This window comes from Coregonus clupeaformis, unplaced genomic scaffold (assembly GCF_020615455.1).
Source record: "Coregonus clupeaformis isolate EN_2021a unplaced genomic scaffold, ASM2061545v1 scaf2415, whole genome shotgun sequence".
Taxonomy (NCBI): domain Eukaryota; kingdom Metazoa; phylum Chordata; class Actinopteri; order Salmoniformes; family Salmonidae; genus Coregonus; species Coregonus clupeaformis.
In genome coordinates, this window is record NW_025535869.1 from 62501 (window position 1) to 77752 (window position 15252).

Here is a 15252-nt window from a genome sequence, read left to right on the forward strand (position 1 = left end):
TGGTTCATCAGGCTGACCCCCAGTCTTCATGGAGGAGATTACTGAGTAGTTTGGTTCATCAGGCTGACCCTCAGTCTCCATGGAGGAGATTACTGAGTAGTTTGGTTCATCAGGCTGACCCCCAGTCTTCATGGAGGAGATTACTGAGTAGTTTGGTTCATCAGGCTGACCCCCAGTCTTCATGGAGGAGATTACTGAGTAGTTTGGTTCATCAGGCTGACCCCCAGTCTTCATGGAGGAGATTACTGAGTAGTTTGGTTCATCAGGCTGACCCCCAGTCTTCATGGAGGAGATTACTGAGTAGTTTGGTTCATCAGGCTGACCCCCAGTCTTCATGGAGGAGATTACTGAGTAGTTTGGTTCATCAGGCTGACCCCCAGTCTTCATGGAGGAGATTACTGAGTAGTTTGGTTCATCAGGCTGACCCCTAGTCTTCATGGAGGAGATTACTGAGTAGTTTGGTTCATCAGGCTGACCCCCAGTCTTCATGGAGGAGATTACTGAGTAGTTTGGTTCATCAGGCTGACCCCCAGTCTTCATGGAGGAGATTACTGAGTAGTTTGGTTCATCAGGCTGACCCCCAGTCTTCATGGAGGAGATTACTGAGTAGTTTGGTTCATCAGGCTGACCCCCAGTCTTCATGGAGGAGATTACTGAGTAGTTTGGTTCATCAGGCTGACCCCCAGTCTTCATGGAGGAGATTACTGAGTAGTTTGGTTCATCAGGCTGACCCCCAGTCTTCATGGAGGAGATTACTGAGTAGTTTGGTTCATCAGGCTGACCCCCAGTCTTCATGGAGGAGATTACTGAGTAGTTTGGTTCATCAGGCTGACCCCCAGTCTTCATGGAGGAGATTACTGAGTAGTTTGGTTCATCAGGCTGACCCCAGTCTTCATGGAGGAGATTACTGGGTAGTTTGGTTCATCAGGCTGACCCCCAGTCTTCATGGAGGAGATTACTGAGTAGTTTGGTTCATCAGGCTGACCCCCAGTCTTCATGGAGGAGATTACTGAGTAGTTTGGTTCATCAGGCTGACCCCCAGTCTTCATGGAGGAGATTACTGAGTAGTTTGGTTCATCAGGCTGACCCCCAGTCTTCATGGAGGAGATTACTGAGTAGTTTGGTTCATCAGGCTGACCCCCAGTCTTCATGGAGGAGATTACTGAGTAGTTTGGTTCATCAGGCTGACCCCCAGTCTTCATGGAGGAGATTACTGAGTAGTTTGGTTCATCAGGCTGACCCCCAGTCTTCATGGAGGAGATTACTGAGTAGTTTGGTTCATCAGGCTGACCCCCTAGTCTTCATGGAGGAGATTACTGAGTAGTTTGGTTCATCAGGCTGACCCCCAGTCTTCATGGAGGAGATTACTGAGTAGTTTGGTTCATCAGGCTGACCCCCAGTCTTCATGGAGGAGATTACTGAGTAGTTTGGTTCATCAGGCTGACCCCCAGTCTTCATGGAGGAGATTACTGAGTAGTTTGGTTCATCAGGGCTGACCCCCAGTCTTCATGGAGGAGATTACTGAGTAGTTTGGTTCATCAGGCTGACCCTCAGTCTCCATGGAGGAGATTACTGAGTAGTTTGGTTCATCAGGCTGACCCCCAGTCTTCATGGAGGAGATTACTGAGTAGTTTGGTTCATCAGGCTGACCCCCAGTCTTCATGGAGGAGATTACTGAGTAGTTTGGTTCATCAGGCTGACCCCCAGTCTTCATGGAGGAGATTACTGAGTAGTTTGGTTCATCAGGCTGACCCCCAGTCTTCATGGAGGAGATTACTGAGTAGTTTGGTTCATCAGGCTGACCCCCAGTCTTCATGGAGGAGATTACTGAGTAGTTTGGTTCATCAGGCTGACCCCCAGTCTTCATGGAGGAGATTACTGAGTAGTTTGGTTCATCAGGGACCCCCAGTCTCCATGGAGGAGATTACTGAGTAGTTTGGTTCATCAGGCTGACCCCCAGTCTTCATGGAGGAGATTACTGAGTAGTTTGGTTCATCAGGCTGACCCCCAGTCTTCATGGAGGAGATTACTGAGTAGTTTGGTTCATCAGGCTGACCCCCAGTCTTCATGGAGGAGATTACTGAGTAGTTTGGTTCATCAGGCTGACCCCCAGTCTTCATGGAGGAGATTACTGAGTAGTTTGGTTCATCAGGCTGACCCCCAGTCTTCATGGAGGAGATTACTGAGTAGTTTGGTTCATCAGGCTGACCCTCAGTCTCCATGGAGGAGATTACTGAGTAGTTTGGTTCATCAGGCTGACCCCCAGTCTTCATGGAGGAGATTACTGAGTAGTTTGGTTCATCAGGCTGACCCCCAGTCTTCATGGAGGAGATTACTGAGTAGTTTGGTTCATCAGGCTGATCCCCAGTCTTCATGGAGGAGATTACTGAGTAGTTTGGTTCATCAGGCTGATCCCCCAGTCTTCATGGAGGAGATTACTGAGTAGTTTGGTTCATCAGGCTGACCCCCAGTCTTCATGGAGGAGATTACTGAGTAGTTTGGTTCATCAGGCTGATCCCCCAGTCTTCATGGAGGAGATTACTGAGTAGTTTGGTTCATCAGGCTGACCCCCAGTCTTCATGGAGGAGATTACTGAGTAGTTTGGTTCATCAGGCTGACCCCCAGTCTTCATGGAGGAGATTACTGAGTAGTTTGGTTCATCAGGCTGACCCCCAGTCTTCATGGAGGAGATTACTGGGTAGTTTGGTTCATCAGGCTGACCCCCAGTCTTCATGGAGGAGATTACTGAGTAGTTTGGTTCATCAGGCTGACCCCCAGTCTTCATGGAGGAGATTACTGAGTAGTTTGGTTCATCAGGCTGACCCCCAGTCTTCATGGAGGAGATTACTGAGTAGTTTGGTTCATCAGGCTGACCCCCAGTCTTCATGGAGGAGATTACTGAGTAGTTTGGTTCATCAGGCTGACCCCCTAGTCTTCATGGAGGAGATTACTGAGTAGTTTGGTTCATCAGGCTGACCCCCAGTCTTCATGGAGGAGATTACTGAGTAGTTTGGTTCATCAGGCTGACCCCCAGTCTTCATGGAGGAGATTACTGAGTAGTTTGGTTCATCAGGCTGACCCCCAGTCTTCATGGAGGAGATTACTGAGTAGTTTGGTTCATCAGGCTGACCCCCAGTCTTCATGGAGGAGATTACTGAGTAGTTTGGTTCATCAGGCTGACCCCCAGTCTTCATGGAGGAGATTACTGAGTAGTTTGGTTCATCAGGCTGACCCCCAGTCTTCATGGAGGAGATTACTGAGTAGTTTGGTTCATCAGGCTGACCCCCAGTCTTCATGGAGGAGATTACTGAGTAGTTTGGTTCATCAGGCTGACCCCCAGTCTTCATGGAGGAGATTACTGAGTAGTTTGGTTCATCAGGCTGACCCCCAGTCTTCATGGAGGAGATTACTGAGTAGTTTGGTTCATCAGGCTGACCCCCAGTCTTCATGGAGGAGATTACTGAGTAGTTTGGTTCATCAGGCTGACCCTCAGTCTTCATGGATGAGATTACTGAGTAGTTTGGTTCATCAGGCTGACCCCCAGTCTTCATGGAGGAGATTACTGAGTAGTTTGGTTCATCAGGCTGACCCTCAGTCTCCATGGAGGAGATTACTGAGTAGTTTGGTTCATCAGGCTGACCCCCAGTCTTCATGGAGGAGATTACTGAGTAGTTTGGTTCATCAGGCTGACCCCCAGTCTTCATGGAGGAGATTACTGAGTAGTTTGGTTCATCAGGCTGATCCCCAGTCTTCATGGAGGAGATTACTGAGTAGTTTGGTTCATCAGGCTGATCCCCCAGTCTTCATGGAGGAGATTACTGAGTAGTTTGGTTCATCAGGCTGACCCCCAGTCTTCATGGAGGAGATTACTGAGTAGTTTGGTTCATCAGGCTGATCCCCCAGTCTTCATGGAGGAGATTACTGAGTAGTTTGGTTCATCAGGCTGACCCCCTATCTTCATGGAGGAGATTACTGAGTAGTTTGGTTCATCAGGCTGACCCCAGTCTTCATGGAGGAGATTACTGAGTAGTTTGGTTCATCAGGCTGACCCCAGTCTTCATGGAGGAGATTACTGAGTAGTTTGGTTCATCAGGCTGACCCCCAGTCTTCATGGAGGAGATTACTGAGTAGTTTGGTTCATCAGGCTGACCCCAGTCTTCATGGAGGAGATTACTGAGTAGTTTGGTTCATCAGGCTGACCCCCAGTCTTCATGGAGGAGATTACTGAGTAGTTTGGTTCATCAGGCTGACCCCCAGTCTTCATGGAGGAGATTACTGAGTAGTTTGGTTCATCAGGCTGACCCCCAGTCTTCATGGAGGAGATTACTGAGTAGTTTGGTTCATCAGGCTGACCCCCAGTCTTCATGGAGGAGATTACTGAGTAGTTTGGTTCATCAGGCTGACCCCAGTCTTCATGGAGGAGATTACTGAGTAGTTTGGTTCATCAGGCTGACCCTCAGTCTTCATGGAGGAGATTACTGAGTAGTTTGGTTCATCAGGCTGACCCCCAGTCTTCATGGAGGAGATTACTGAGTAGTTTGGTTCATCAGGCTGACCCCCAGTCTTCATGGAGGAGATTACTGAGTAGTTTGGTTCATCAGGCTGACCCCCAGTCTTCATGGAGGAGATTACTGAGTAGTTTGGTTCATCAGGCTGACCCCCAGTCTTCATGGAGGAGATTACTGAGTAGTTTGGTTCATCAGGCTGACCCCCAGTCTTCATGGAGGAGATTACTGAGTAGTTTGGTTCATCAGGCTGACCCCCAGTCTTCATGGAGGAGATTACTGAGTAGTTTGGTTCATCAGGCTGACCCCCAGTCTTCATGGAGGAGATTACTGAGTAGTTTGGTTCATCAGGCTGACCCCCAGTCTTCATGGAGGAGATTACTGAGTAGTTTGGTTCATCAGGCTGACCCCCAGTCTTCATGGAGGAGATTACTGAGTAGTTTGGTTCATCAGGCTGACCCCCAGTCTTCATGGAGGAGATTACTGAGTAGTTTGGTTCATCAGGCTGACCCCCAGTCTTCATGGAGGAGATTACTGAGTAGTTTGGTTCATCAGGCTGACCCCCAGTCTTCATGGAGGAGATTACTGAGTAGTTTGGTTCATCAGGCTGACCCCCAGTCTTCATGGAGGAGATTACTGAGTAGTTTGGTTCATCAGGCTGACCCCCAGTCTTCATGGAGGAGATTACTGAGTAGTTTGGTTCATCAGGCTGACCCCCAGTCTTCATGGAGGAGATTACTGAGTAGTTTGGTTCATCAGGCTGACCCCCAGTCTTCATGGAGGAGATTACTGAGTAGTTTGGTTCATCAGGCTGACCCCAGTCTTCATGGAGGAGATTACTGAGTAGTTTGGTTCATCAGGCTGACCCCCAGTCTTCATGGAGGAGATTACTGAGTAGTTTGGTTCATCAGGCTGACCCCCAGTCTTCATGGAGGAGATTACTGAGTAGTTTGGTTCATCAGGCTGACCCCCAGTCTTCATGGAGGAGATTACTGAGTAGTTTGGTTCATCAGGCTGACCCCCAGTCTTCATGGAGGAGATTACTGAGTAGTTTGGTTCATCAGGCTGACCCCCAGTCTTCATGGAGGAGATTACTGAGTAGTTTGGTTCATCAGGCTGACCCCCAGTCTTCATGGAGGAGATTACTGAGTAGTTTGGTTCATCAGGCTGACCCCCAGTCTTCATGGAGGAGATTACTGAGTAGTTTGGTTCATCAGGCTGACCCCCAGTCTTCATGGAGGAGATTACTGAGTAGTTTGGTTCATCAGGCTGACCCCCAGTCTTCATGGAGGAGATTACTGAGTAGTTTGGTTCATCAGGCTGACCCCCAGTCTTCATGGAGGAGATTACTGAGTAGTTTGGTTCATCAGGCTGACCCCCAGTCTTCATGGAGGAGATTACTGAGTAGTTTGGTTCATCAGGCTGACCCCCAGTCTTCATGGAGGAGATTACTGAGTAGTTTGGTTCATCAGGCTGACCCCCAGTCTTCATGGAGGAGATTACTGAGTAGTTTGGTTCATCAGGCTGACCCCCAGTCTTCATGGAGGAGATTACTGAGTAGTTTGGTTCATCAGGCTGACCCCCAGTCTTCATGGAGGAGATTACTGAGTAGTTTGGTTCATCAGGCTGACCCCCAGTCTTCATGGAGGAGATTACTGAGTAGTTTGGTTCATCAGGCTGACCCCCAGTCTTCATGGAGGAGATTACTGAGTAGTTTGGTTCATCAGGCTGACCCCCAGTCTTCATGGAGGAGATTACTGAGTAGTTTGGTTCATCAGGCTGACCCCCAGTCTTCATGGAGGAGATTACTGAGTAGTTTGGTTCATCAGGCTGACCCCCAGTCTTCATGGAGGAGATTACTGAGTAGTTTGGTTCATCAGGCTGACCCCCAGTCTTCATGGAGGAGATTACTGAGTAGTTTGGTTCATCAGGCTGACCCCCAGTCTTCATGGAGGAGATTACTGAGTAGTTTGGTTCATCAGGCTGACCCCCAGTCTTCATGGAGGAGATTACTGAGTAGTTTGGTTCATCAGGCTGACCCCCAGTCTTCATGGAGGAGATTACTGAGTAGTTTGGTTCATCAGGCTGACCCCCAGTCTTCATGGAGGAGATTACTGAGTAGTTTGGTTCATCAGGCTGACCCCCAGTCTTCATGGAGGAGATTACTGAGTAGTTTGGTTCATCAGGCTGACCCCCAGTCTTCATGGAGGAGATTACTGAGTAGTTTGGTTCATCAGGCTGACCCCCAGTCTTCATGGAGGAGATTACTGAGTAGTTTGGTTCATCAGGCTGACCCCCAGTCTTCATGGAGGAGATTACTGAGTAGTTTGGTTCATCAGGCTGACCCCCAGTCTTCATGGAGGAGATTACTGAGTAGTTTGGTTCATCAGGCTGACCCCCAGTCTTCATGGAGGAGATTACTGAGTAGTTTGGTTCATCAGGCTGACCCCCAGTCTTCATGGAGGAGATTACTGAGTAGTTTGGTTCATCAGGCTGACCCCCAGTCTTCATGGAGGAGATTACTGAGTAGTTTGGTTCATCAGGCTGACCCTCAGTCTTCATGGAGGAGATTACTGAGTAGTTTGGTTCATCAGGCTGACCCCCAGTCTTCATGGAGGAGATTACTGAGTAGTTTGGTTCATCAGGCTGACCCTCAGTCTTCATGGAGGAGATTACTGAGTAGTTTGGTTCATCAGGCTGACCCCCAGTCTTCATGGAGGAGATTACTGAGTAGTTTGGTTCATCAGGCTGACCCCCAGTCTTCATGGAGGAGATTACTGAGTAGTTTGGTTCATCAGGCTGACCCCCAGTCTTCATGGAGGAGATTACTGAGTAGTTTGGTTCATCAGGCTGACCCCCAGTCTTCATGGAGGAGATTACTGAGTAGTTTGGTTCATCAGGCTGACCCCCAGTCTTCATGGAGGAGATTACTGAGTAGTTTGGTTCATCAGGCTGACCCCCAGTCTTCATGGAGGAGATTACTGAGTAGTTTGGTTCATCAGGCTGACCCCCAGTCTTCATGGAGGAGATTACTGAGTAGTTTGGTTCATCAGGCTGACCCCCAGTCTTCATGGAGGAGATTACTGAGTAGTTTGGTTCATCAGGCTGACCCCCAGTCTTCATGGAGGAGATTACTGAGTAGTTTGGTTCATCAGGCTGACCCCCAGTCTTCATGGAGGAGATTACTGAGTAGTTTGGTTCATCAGGCTGACCCCCAGTCTTCATGGAGGAGATTACTGAGTAGTTTGGTTCATCAGGCTGACCCCCAGTCTTCATGGAGGAGATTACTGAGTAGTTTGGTTCATCAGGCTGACCCCCAGTCTTCATGGAGGAGATTACTGAGTAGTTTGGTTCATCAGGCTGACCCCCAGTCTTCACGGAGGAGATTACTGAGTAGTTTGGTTCATCAGGCTGACCCCCAGTCTTCATGGAGGAGATTACTGAGTAGTTTGGTTCATCAGGCTGACCCCAGTCTTCATGGAGGAGATTACTGAGTAGTTTGGTTCATCAGGCTGACCCCCAGTCTTCATGGAGGAGATTACTGAGTAGTTTGGTTCATCAGGCTGACCCCCAGTCTTCATGGAGGAGATTGCTGAGTAGTTTGGTTCATCAGGCTGACCCCCAGTCTTCATGGAGGAGATTACTGGTAGTTTGGTTCATCAGGCTGACCCCCAGTCTTCATGGAGGAGATTACTGAGTAGTTTGGTTCATCAGGCTGACCCCCAGTCTTCATGGAGGAGATTACTGAGTAGTTTGGTTCATCAGGCTGACCCCCAGTCTTCATGGAGGAGATTACTGAGTAGTTTGGTTCATCAGGCTGACCCCCAGTCTTCATGGAGGAGATTACTGAGTAGTTTGGTTCATCAGGCTGACCCCAGTCTTCATGGAGGAGATTACTGAGTAGTTTGGTTCATCAGGCTGACCCCAGTCTTCATGGAGGAGATTACTGAGTAGTTTGGTTCATCAGGCTGACCCCAGTCTTCATGGAGGAGATTACTGAGTAGTTTGGTTCATCAGGCTGACCCCCAGTCTTCATGGAGGAGATTACTGAGTAGTTTGGTTCATCAGGCTGACCCCCAGTCTTCATGGAGGAGATTACTGAGTAGTTTGGTTCATCAGGCTGACCCCCAGTCTTCATGGAGGAGATTACTGAGTAGTTTGGTTCATCAGGCTGACCCTCAGTCTTCATGGAGGAGATTACTGAGTAGTTTGGTTCATCAGGCTGACCCCCAGTCTTCATGGAGGAGATTACTGAGTAGTTTGGTTCATCAGGCTGACCCCCAGTCTCCATGGAGGAGATTACTGAGTAGTTTGGTTCATCAGGCTGACCCCCAGTCTTCATGGAGGAGATTACTGAGTAGTTTGGTTCATCAGGCTGACCCCCAGTCTTCATGGAGGAGATTACTGAGTAGTTTGGTTCATCAGGCTGACCCCCAGTCTCCATGGAGGAGATTACTGAGTAGTTTGGTTCATCAGGCTGACCCCCAGTCTTCATGGAGGAGATTACTGAGTAGTTTGGTTCATCAGGCTGACCCCCAGTCTTCATGGAGGAGATTACTGAGTAGTTTGGTTCATCAGGCTGACCCCAGTCTTCATGGAGGAGATTACTGAGTAGTTTGGTTCATCAGGCTGACCCCCAGTCTTCATGGAGGAGATTACTGAGTAGTTTGGTTCATCAGGCTGACCCCCAGTCTTCATGGAGGAGATTGCTGAGTAGTTTGGTTCATCAGGCTGACCCCCAGTCTTCATGGAGGAGATTACTGAGTAGTTTGGTTCATCAGGCTGACCCCCAGTCTTCATGGAGGAGATTACTGAGTAGTTTGGTTCATCAGGCTGACCCCCAGTCTTCATGGAGGAGATTACTGAGTAGTTTGGTTCATCAGGCTGACCCCCAGTCTTCATGGAGGAGATTACTGAGTAGTTTGGTTCATCAGGCTCCCCAGTCTTCATGGAGGAGATTACTGAGTAGTTTGGTTCATCAGGCTGACCCCCAGTCTTCATGGAGGAGATTACTGAGTAGTTTGGTTCATCAGGCTGACCCCCAGTCTTCATGGAGGAGATTACTGAGTAGTTTGGTTCATCAGGCTGACCCCCAGTCTTCATGGAGGAGATTACTGAGTAGTTTGGTTCATCAGGCTGACCCCCAGTCTTCATGGAGGAGATTACTGAGTAGTTTGGTTCATCAGGCTGACCCCCAGTCTTCATGGAGGAGATTACTGAGTAGTTTGGTTCATCAGGCTGACCCCAGTCTTCATGGAGGAGATTACTGAGTAGTTTGGTTCATCAGGCTGACCCCCAGTCTTCATGGAGGAGATTACTGAGTAGTTTGGTTCATCAGGCTGACCCCCAGTCTTCATGGAGGAGATTACTGAGTAGTTTGGTTCATCAGGCTGACCCCAGTCTTCATGGAGGAGATTACTGAGTAGTTTGGTTCATCAGGCTGACCCCAGTCTTCATGGAGGAGATTACTGAGTAGTTTGGTTCATCAGGCTGACCCCCCAGTCTTCATGGAGGAGATTACTGAGTAGTTTGGTTCATCAGGCTGACCCCCAGTCTTCATGGAGGAGATTACTGAGTAGTTTGGTTCATCAGGCTGACCCCCAGTCTTCATGGAGGAGATTACTGAGTAGTTTGGTTCATCAGGCTGACCCCCAGTCTTCATGGAGGAGATTACTGAGTAGTTTGGTTCATCAGGCTGACCCCCAGTCTTCATGGAGGAGATTACTGAGTAGTTTGGTTCATCAGGCTGACCCCAGTCTTCATGGAGAGAGATTACTGAGTAGTTTGGTTCATCAGGCTGACCCCCAGTCTTCATGGAGGAGATTACTGAGTAGTTTGGTTCATCAGGCTGACCCCCAGTCTTCATGGAGGAGATTACTGGTAGTTTGGTTCATCAGGCTGACCCCCAGTCTTCATGGAGGAGATTACTGAGTAGTTTGGTTCATCAGGCTGACCCTCAGTCTTCATGGAGGAGATTACTGAGTAGTTTGGTTCATCAGGCTGACCCCCAGTCTTCATGGAGGAGATTACTGAGTAGTTTTGGTTCATCAGGCTGACCCCAGTCTTCATGGAGGAGATTACTGAGTAGTTTGGTTCATCAGGCTGACCCCCAGTCTTCATGGAGGAGATTACTGAGTAGTTTGGTTCATCAGGCTGACCCCCAGTCTTCATGGAGGAGATTACTGAGTAGTTTGGTTCATCAGGCTGACCCCCAGTCTTCATGGAGGAGATTACTGAGTAGTTTGGTTCATCAGGCTGACCCCCAGTCTTCATGGAGGAGATTACTGAGTAGTTTGGTTCATCAGGCTGACCCCAGTCTTCATGGAGGAGATTACTGAGTAGTTTGGTTCATCAGGCTGACCCCCAGTCTTATGGAGGAGATTACTGAGTAGTTTGGTTCATCAGGCTGACCCCAGTCTTCATGGAGGAGATTACTGAGTAGTTTGGTTCATCAGGCTGACCCCCAGTCTTCATGGAGGAGATTACTGAGTAGTTTGGTTCATCAGGCTGACCCCCAGTCTTCATGGAGGAGATTACTGAGTAGTTTGGTTCATCAGGCTGACCCCCAGTCTTCATGGAGGAGATTACTGAGTAGTTTGGTTCATCAGGCTGACCCCCAGTCTTCATGGAGGAGATTACTGAGTAGTTTGGTTCATCAGGCTGACCCCCAGTCTTCATGGAGGAGATTACTGAGTAGTTTGGTTCATCAGGCTGACCCCCAGTCTTCATGGAGGAGATTACTGAGTAGTTTGGTTCATCAGGCTGACCCCCAGTCTTCATGGAGGAGACATTACTGGTAGTTTGGTTCATCAGGCTGACCCCCAGTCTTCATGGAGGAGATTACTGAGTAGTTTTGGTTCATCAGGCTGACCCAGTCTTCATGGAGGAGATTACTGATAGTTTGGTTCATCAGGCTGACCCCCAGTCTTCATGGAGGAGATTACTGAGTAGTTTGGTTCATCAGGCTGACCCCCAGTCTTCATGGAGGAGATTACTGAGTAGTTTGGTTTCATCAGGCTGACCCCAGTCTTCATGGAGAGATTACTGAGTAGTTTGGTTCATCAGGCTGACCCCCAGTCTTCATAGAGGAGATTACTGAGTAGTTTGGTTCATCAGGCTGACCCCAGTCTTCATGGAGGATGACTGAGTGTTTGGTTCATCAGGCTGACCCCCATGTCTTCATGGAGGAGATTGCTGAGTAGTTTGGTTCATCAGGCTGACCCCCAGTCTTCACGGAGAAGATTACTTTGAGTAGTTTTGGTTCATCAGGCTGGCCCCCAGTCTTCACAGAGGAGATTACTGAGTAGTTTGGTTCATCGCAGGCTGAGCCCAGTCTTCATGGAGGAGATTACTGAGTAGTTTTGGTTCATCAGGCTTGACCCCCGGTCTTCATGGAGGAGATTACTGAGTAGTTTTGGTTCGTCAGGCTGAACCCCAGTCTTCGATGGGAGGAGATTGCTGGGTGGTTTGGTTCGTCAGGCTGACCCCCAGTCTTCATGGAGGAGATTGCTGGGTAGTTTGGTTCATCAGGCTGACCCCCAGTCTTCATGGAGGAGATTACTGGGGTAGTTTGGTTCATCAGGCTGACTCCCCGGTCTTCATGAGGAGATTACTGGTAGTTTGGTTCATCAGGCTGAGCCCCAGTCTTCATGGAGGAGATTACTGGGTAGTTTTGGTTCATCCAGGCTGACCCCCAGTCTTCATGGAGGAGATTACTGGGTGGTTTGGTTCGTCGCTGAACCCCAGTCTTCATGAGAGATGAGTAGTTTGGTTCATCAGCTGGCCCTAGTCTTCATGGAGGAGATTACTGAGTAGTTTGGTTCATCAGGCTGACCCCCAGTCTTCATGGGGAGGTTGCTGAGTAGTTTGGTTCATCCAGGCTGACCCCCGTCTTCATGGAGGAATTGCTATGAGTAAGTTTGGTTCATCGGGCTGACCCCCAGTCTTCATGGAGGAGATTACTGAGTAGTTTGGTTCATCAGGCTGGCCCCCAGTCTCCATGGAGGAGATTACTGAGTAGTTTTGGTTCTTAAGGCTGATTTGGCCCCAGTCTTCATGGAGGAGATTGCTGAGTAGTTTTGGTTCGTCAGGCTGACCCCCAGTCTTCATGGAGGAGATTGTTGAGTAGTTTGGGTCATCAGGCATTTGAGTCTTCATGGAGGAGATTACTGAGTAGTTTTGGTTCATCAGGCTGACCCCAGTCTTCATGGAGGAGATTGCTGAGTAGTTTGGTTCATCACTGAAGTCTTCATGGAGGAGATTACTGAGTAGCTTTGGTTCATCGGGCTGACCCCCAGTCTTCATGGAGGAGTTCCGAGTGGTTTGGTTCATCCAGGCTGACCCCCAGTCTTCATGGAGGAAGTGCTGAGTGGTTTGGTTCATCAGGCACATGACCCCCAGTCTTCATGGAGGAGATTACTGGGTGGTTTGGTTCATCAGGCTGATCCCCCAGATCTTCCATGGAGGAGATTACTGGGTAGTTTTGGTTCATCAGGCTATTTGACCCAGTCTTCATGGAGGAGATTACTGAGTAGTTTGGTTCATCAGGGCTGAACCCTCAGTCTTCATGGTGGAGATTACTGAGTGGTTTTGGTTCATCAGGCTGAACCCCAGTCTTATGAGGAAGATGCTGAGTAGTTTGGTTTCATCAGGCTGACCCTCAGTCTCCATGGAGGAGATTACTGGTTTGGTTCATCAGGCTTGACCCGTCTTCGTGGAGGAGATTGCTGAGTAGTTTTGGTTCATCAGGCTGGCCCCCAGTCTTCATGGAGGAGATTGCTGAGTAGTTTGGTTCATCAGAGCTGACCCCAGTCTTCTGGGGAAATTCTGGGTGGTTTGGTTCATCAGGCTGACCCCAGTCTTCATGGAGGAGATTACTGAGTGGTTTGGTTCATCAGGCTGACCCCCAGTCTTCATGGAGGAGATTACTGGGTAGTTTGGTTCATCAGGCTGAGCCCCAGTCTTCCTTGGAGGGAGAATTACTGAGTAGTTTGGTTCATCAGGCTGACCCCCAGTCTTCATGGAGGAGATTGCTGAGTAGTTTGGTTCATCAGGCTGACCCCCAGTCTTCATGGAGGGAGATTACTGAGTAGTTTGGTTCATCAGGCTGACCCCTCAGTCTTCATGGAGAGATTACTGAGTAGTTTGGTTCATCCAGGCTGACCCCCAGTCTTCATGGAGGAGATTGCTGAGTAGTTTGGTTCATCCAGGCTGACCCTCAGTCTCCATGGAGGAGATTACTGGGTAGTTTGGTTCATCCAGGCTGAACCCCAGTCTTCTTGGAGAAATTACTGAGAGTTTGGTTCATCAGCTGAACCCCAGTCTTCGCGGAGGAGTTGCTGAGTAGTTTGGTTCATCAGGCTGACCCCCCCAGTCTTCACCCGGCGGAGATTACTGAGTAGTTTGGTTCATCAGGCTGACCCCTTAGTCTTCACGGGAGGAGATTGCTGAGTAGTTTGGTTCATCAGGCTGACCCCCAGTCTTCACGGAGAAGATTACTGGGTAGTTTGGTTCATCAGGCTGGCCCCCAGTCTTCACGGAGGAGATTGCTGAGTGGTTTGGTTCATCAGGCTGACCCCCAGTCTTCATGGAGGGGATTGCTGAGTAGTTTGGTTCATCAGGCTGACCCCAGTCTTCATGGAGGAGATTACTGAGTAGTTTTGGTTCATCAGGCTGACCCCTATGTCTTCATGGGGGAGATTACTGGGTAGTTTGGGTCATCAGGCTGACCCCTAGTCTTCCATGGAGGAGGTTACCGGAGGTAGGTTGGTTCATCAGGCTGACCCTCAGTCTCCCATGGAGAGATTACTGAGTAGTTTGGTTCATCAGGCTGACCCCCACGAGTCTTATGGAGGAATTACTGACGTAGTTTGGTTCATCAGGCTGACCCCCAGATCTTCATGGAGGAGATTACTGAGTAGTTTGGTTCATCAGGCTGAACCCCAGTCTTCATGGAGGAGATTACTGAGTGAGTTTTGGTTCGTCAGGAGACCCCAGTCTTCATGGAGGAGATTACTGAGTAGTTTGGTTCATCAGGCCACATTTGACCAGTCTTCATGGAGGAGGTTACTATGAGTAGGTTGGTTCATCAGGCTGACCCCAATCTTCATGGAGGAGATTGCTGAGTAGTTTGGTTCATCAAGGCTGACCCCCCAGTCTCCATGGAGGAGATTTACTGAGTAGTTTGGTTCATCAGCTGACCCCCAGTCTTCATGGAGGAGATTGCTGAGTAGTTTGGTTCATCAGGCTGACCCTCAGTCTCCATGGAGGAGATTACTGAGTAGTTTGGTTCATCAGGCTGACCCAGTTTTCATGGAGGAGATTACTGAGTAGTTTGGTTCATCCAGGCTGACCCCAGTCTTCATGGGGAGGTTACTGAGTAGTTTGGTTCATCAGGCTGACCCTCAGTCTCCATGGAGAGATTACTGTGTAGTTTGGTCCATCAGGCTGACCCCAGTCTTCATGGAGAGATTACTGAGTAGTTTGGTTCATCAGGCTGACCCCCAGTCTCCATGGAGGGAGATTACTGAGTAGTTTGGTTCATCAGGCTGACCCCCAGTCTTCATGGAGAGATTACTGAGTAGTTTGGTTCTTGAGGCTGAGCCCCAGTCTTTCATGGAGGGAGATTACTGAGTAGTTTGGTTCATCATGGCTGAACCCCAGTCTTCATGGAGGAGATTGCTGGGTAGTTTTGGTTCATCAGGCTGACCCCCAGTTATTGAGTGATGATGATGTTTTGGCAATGTGA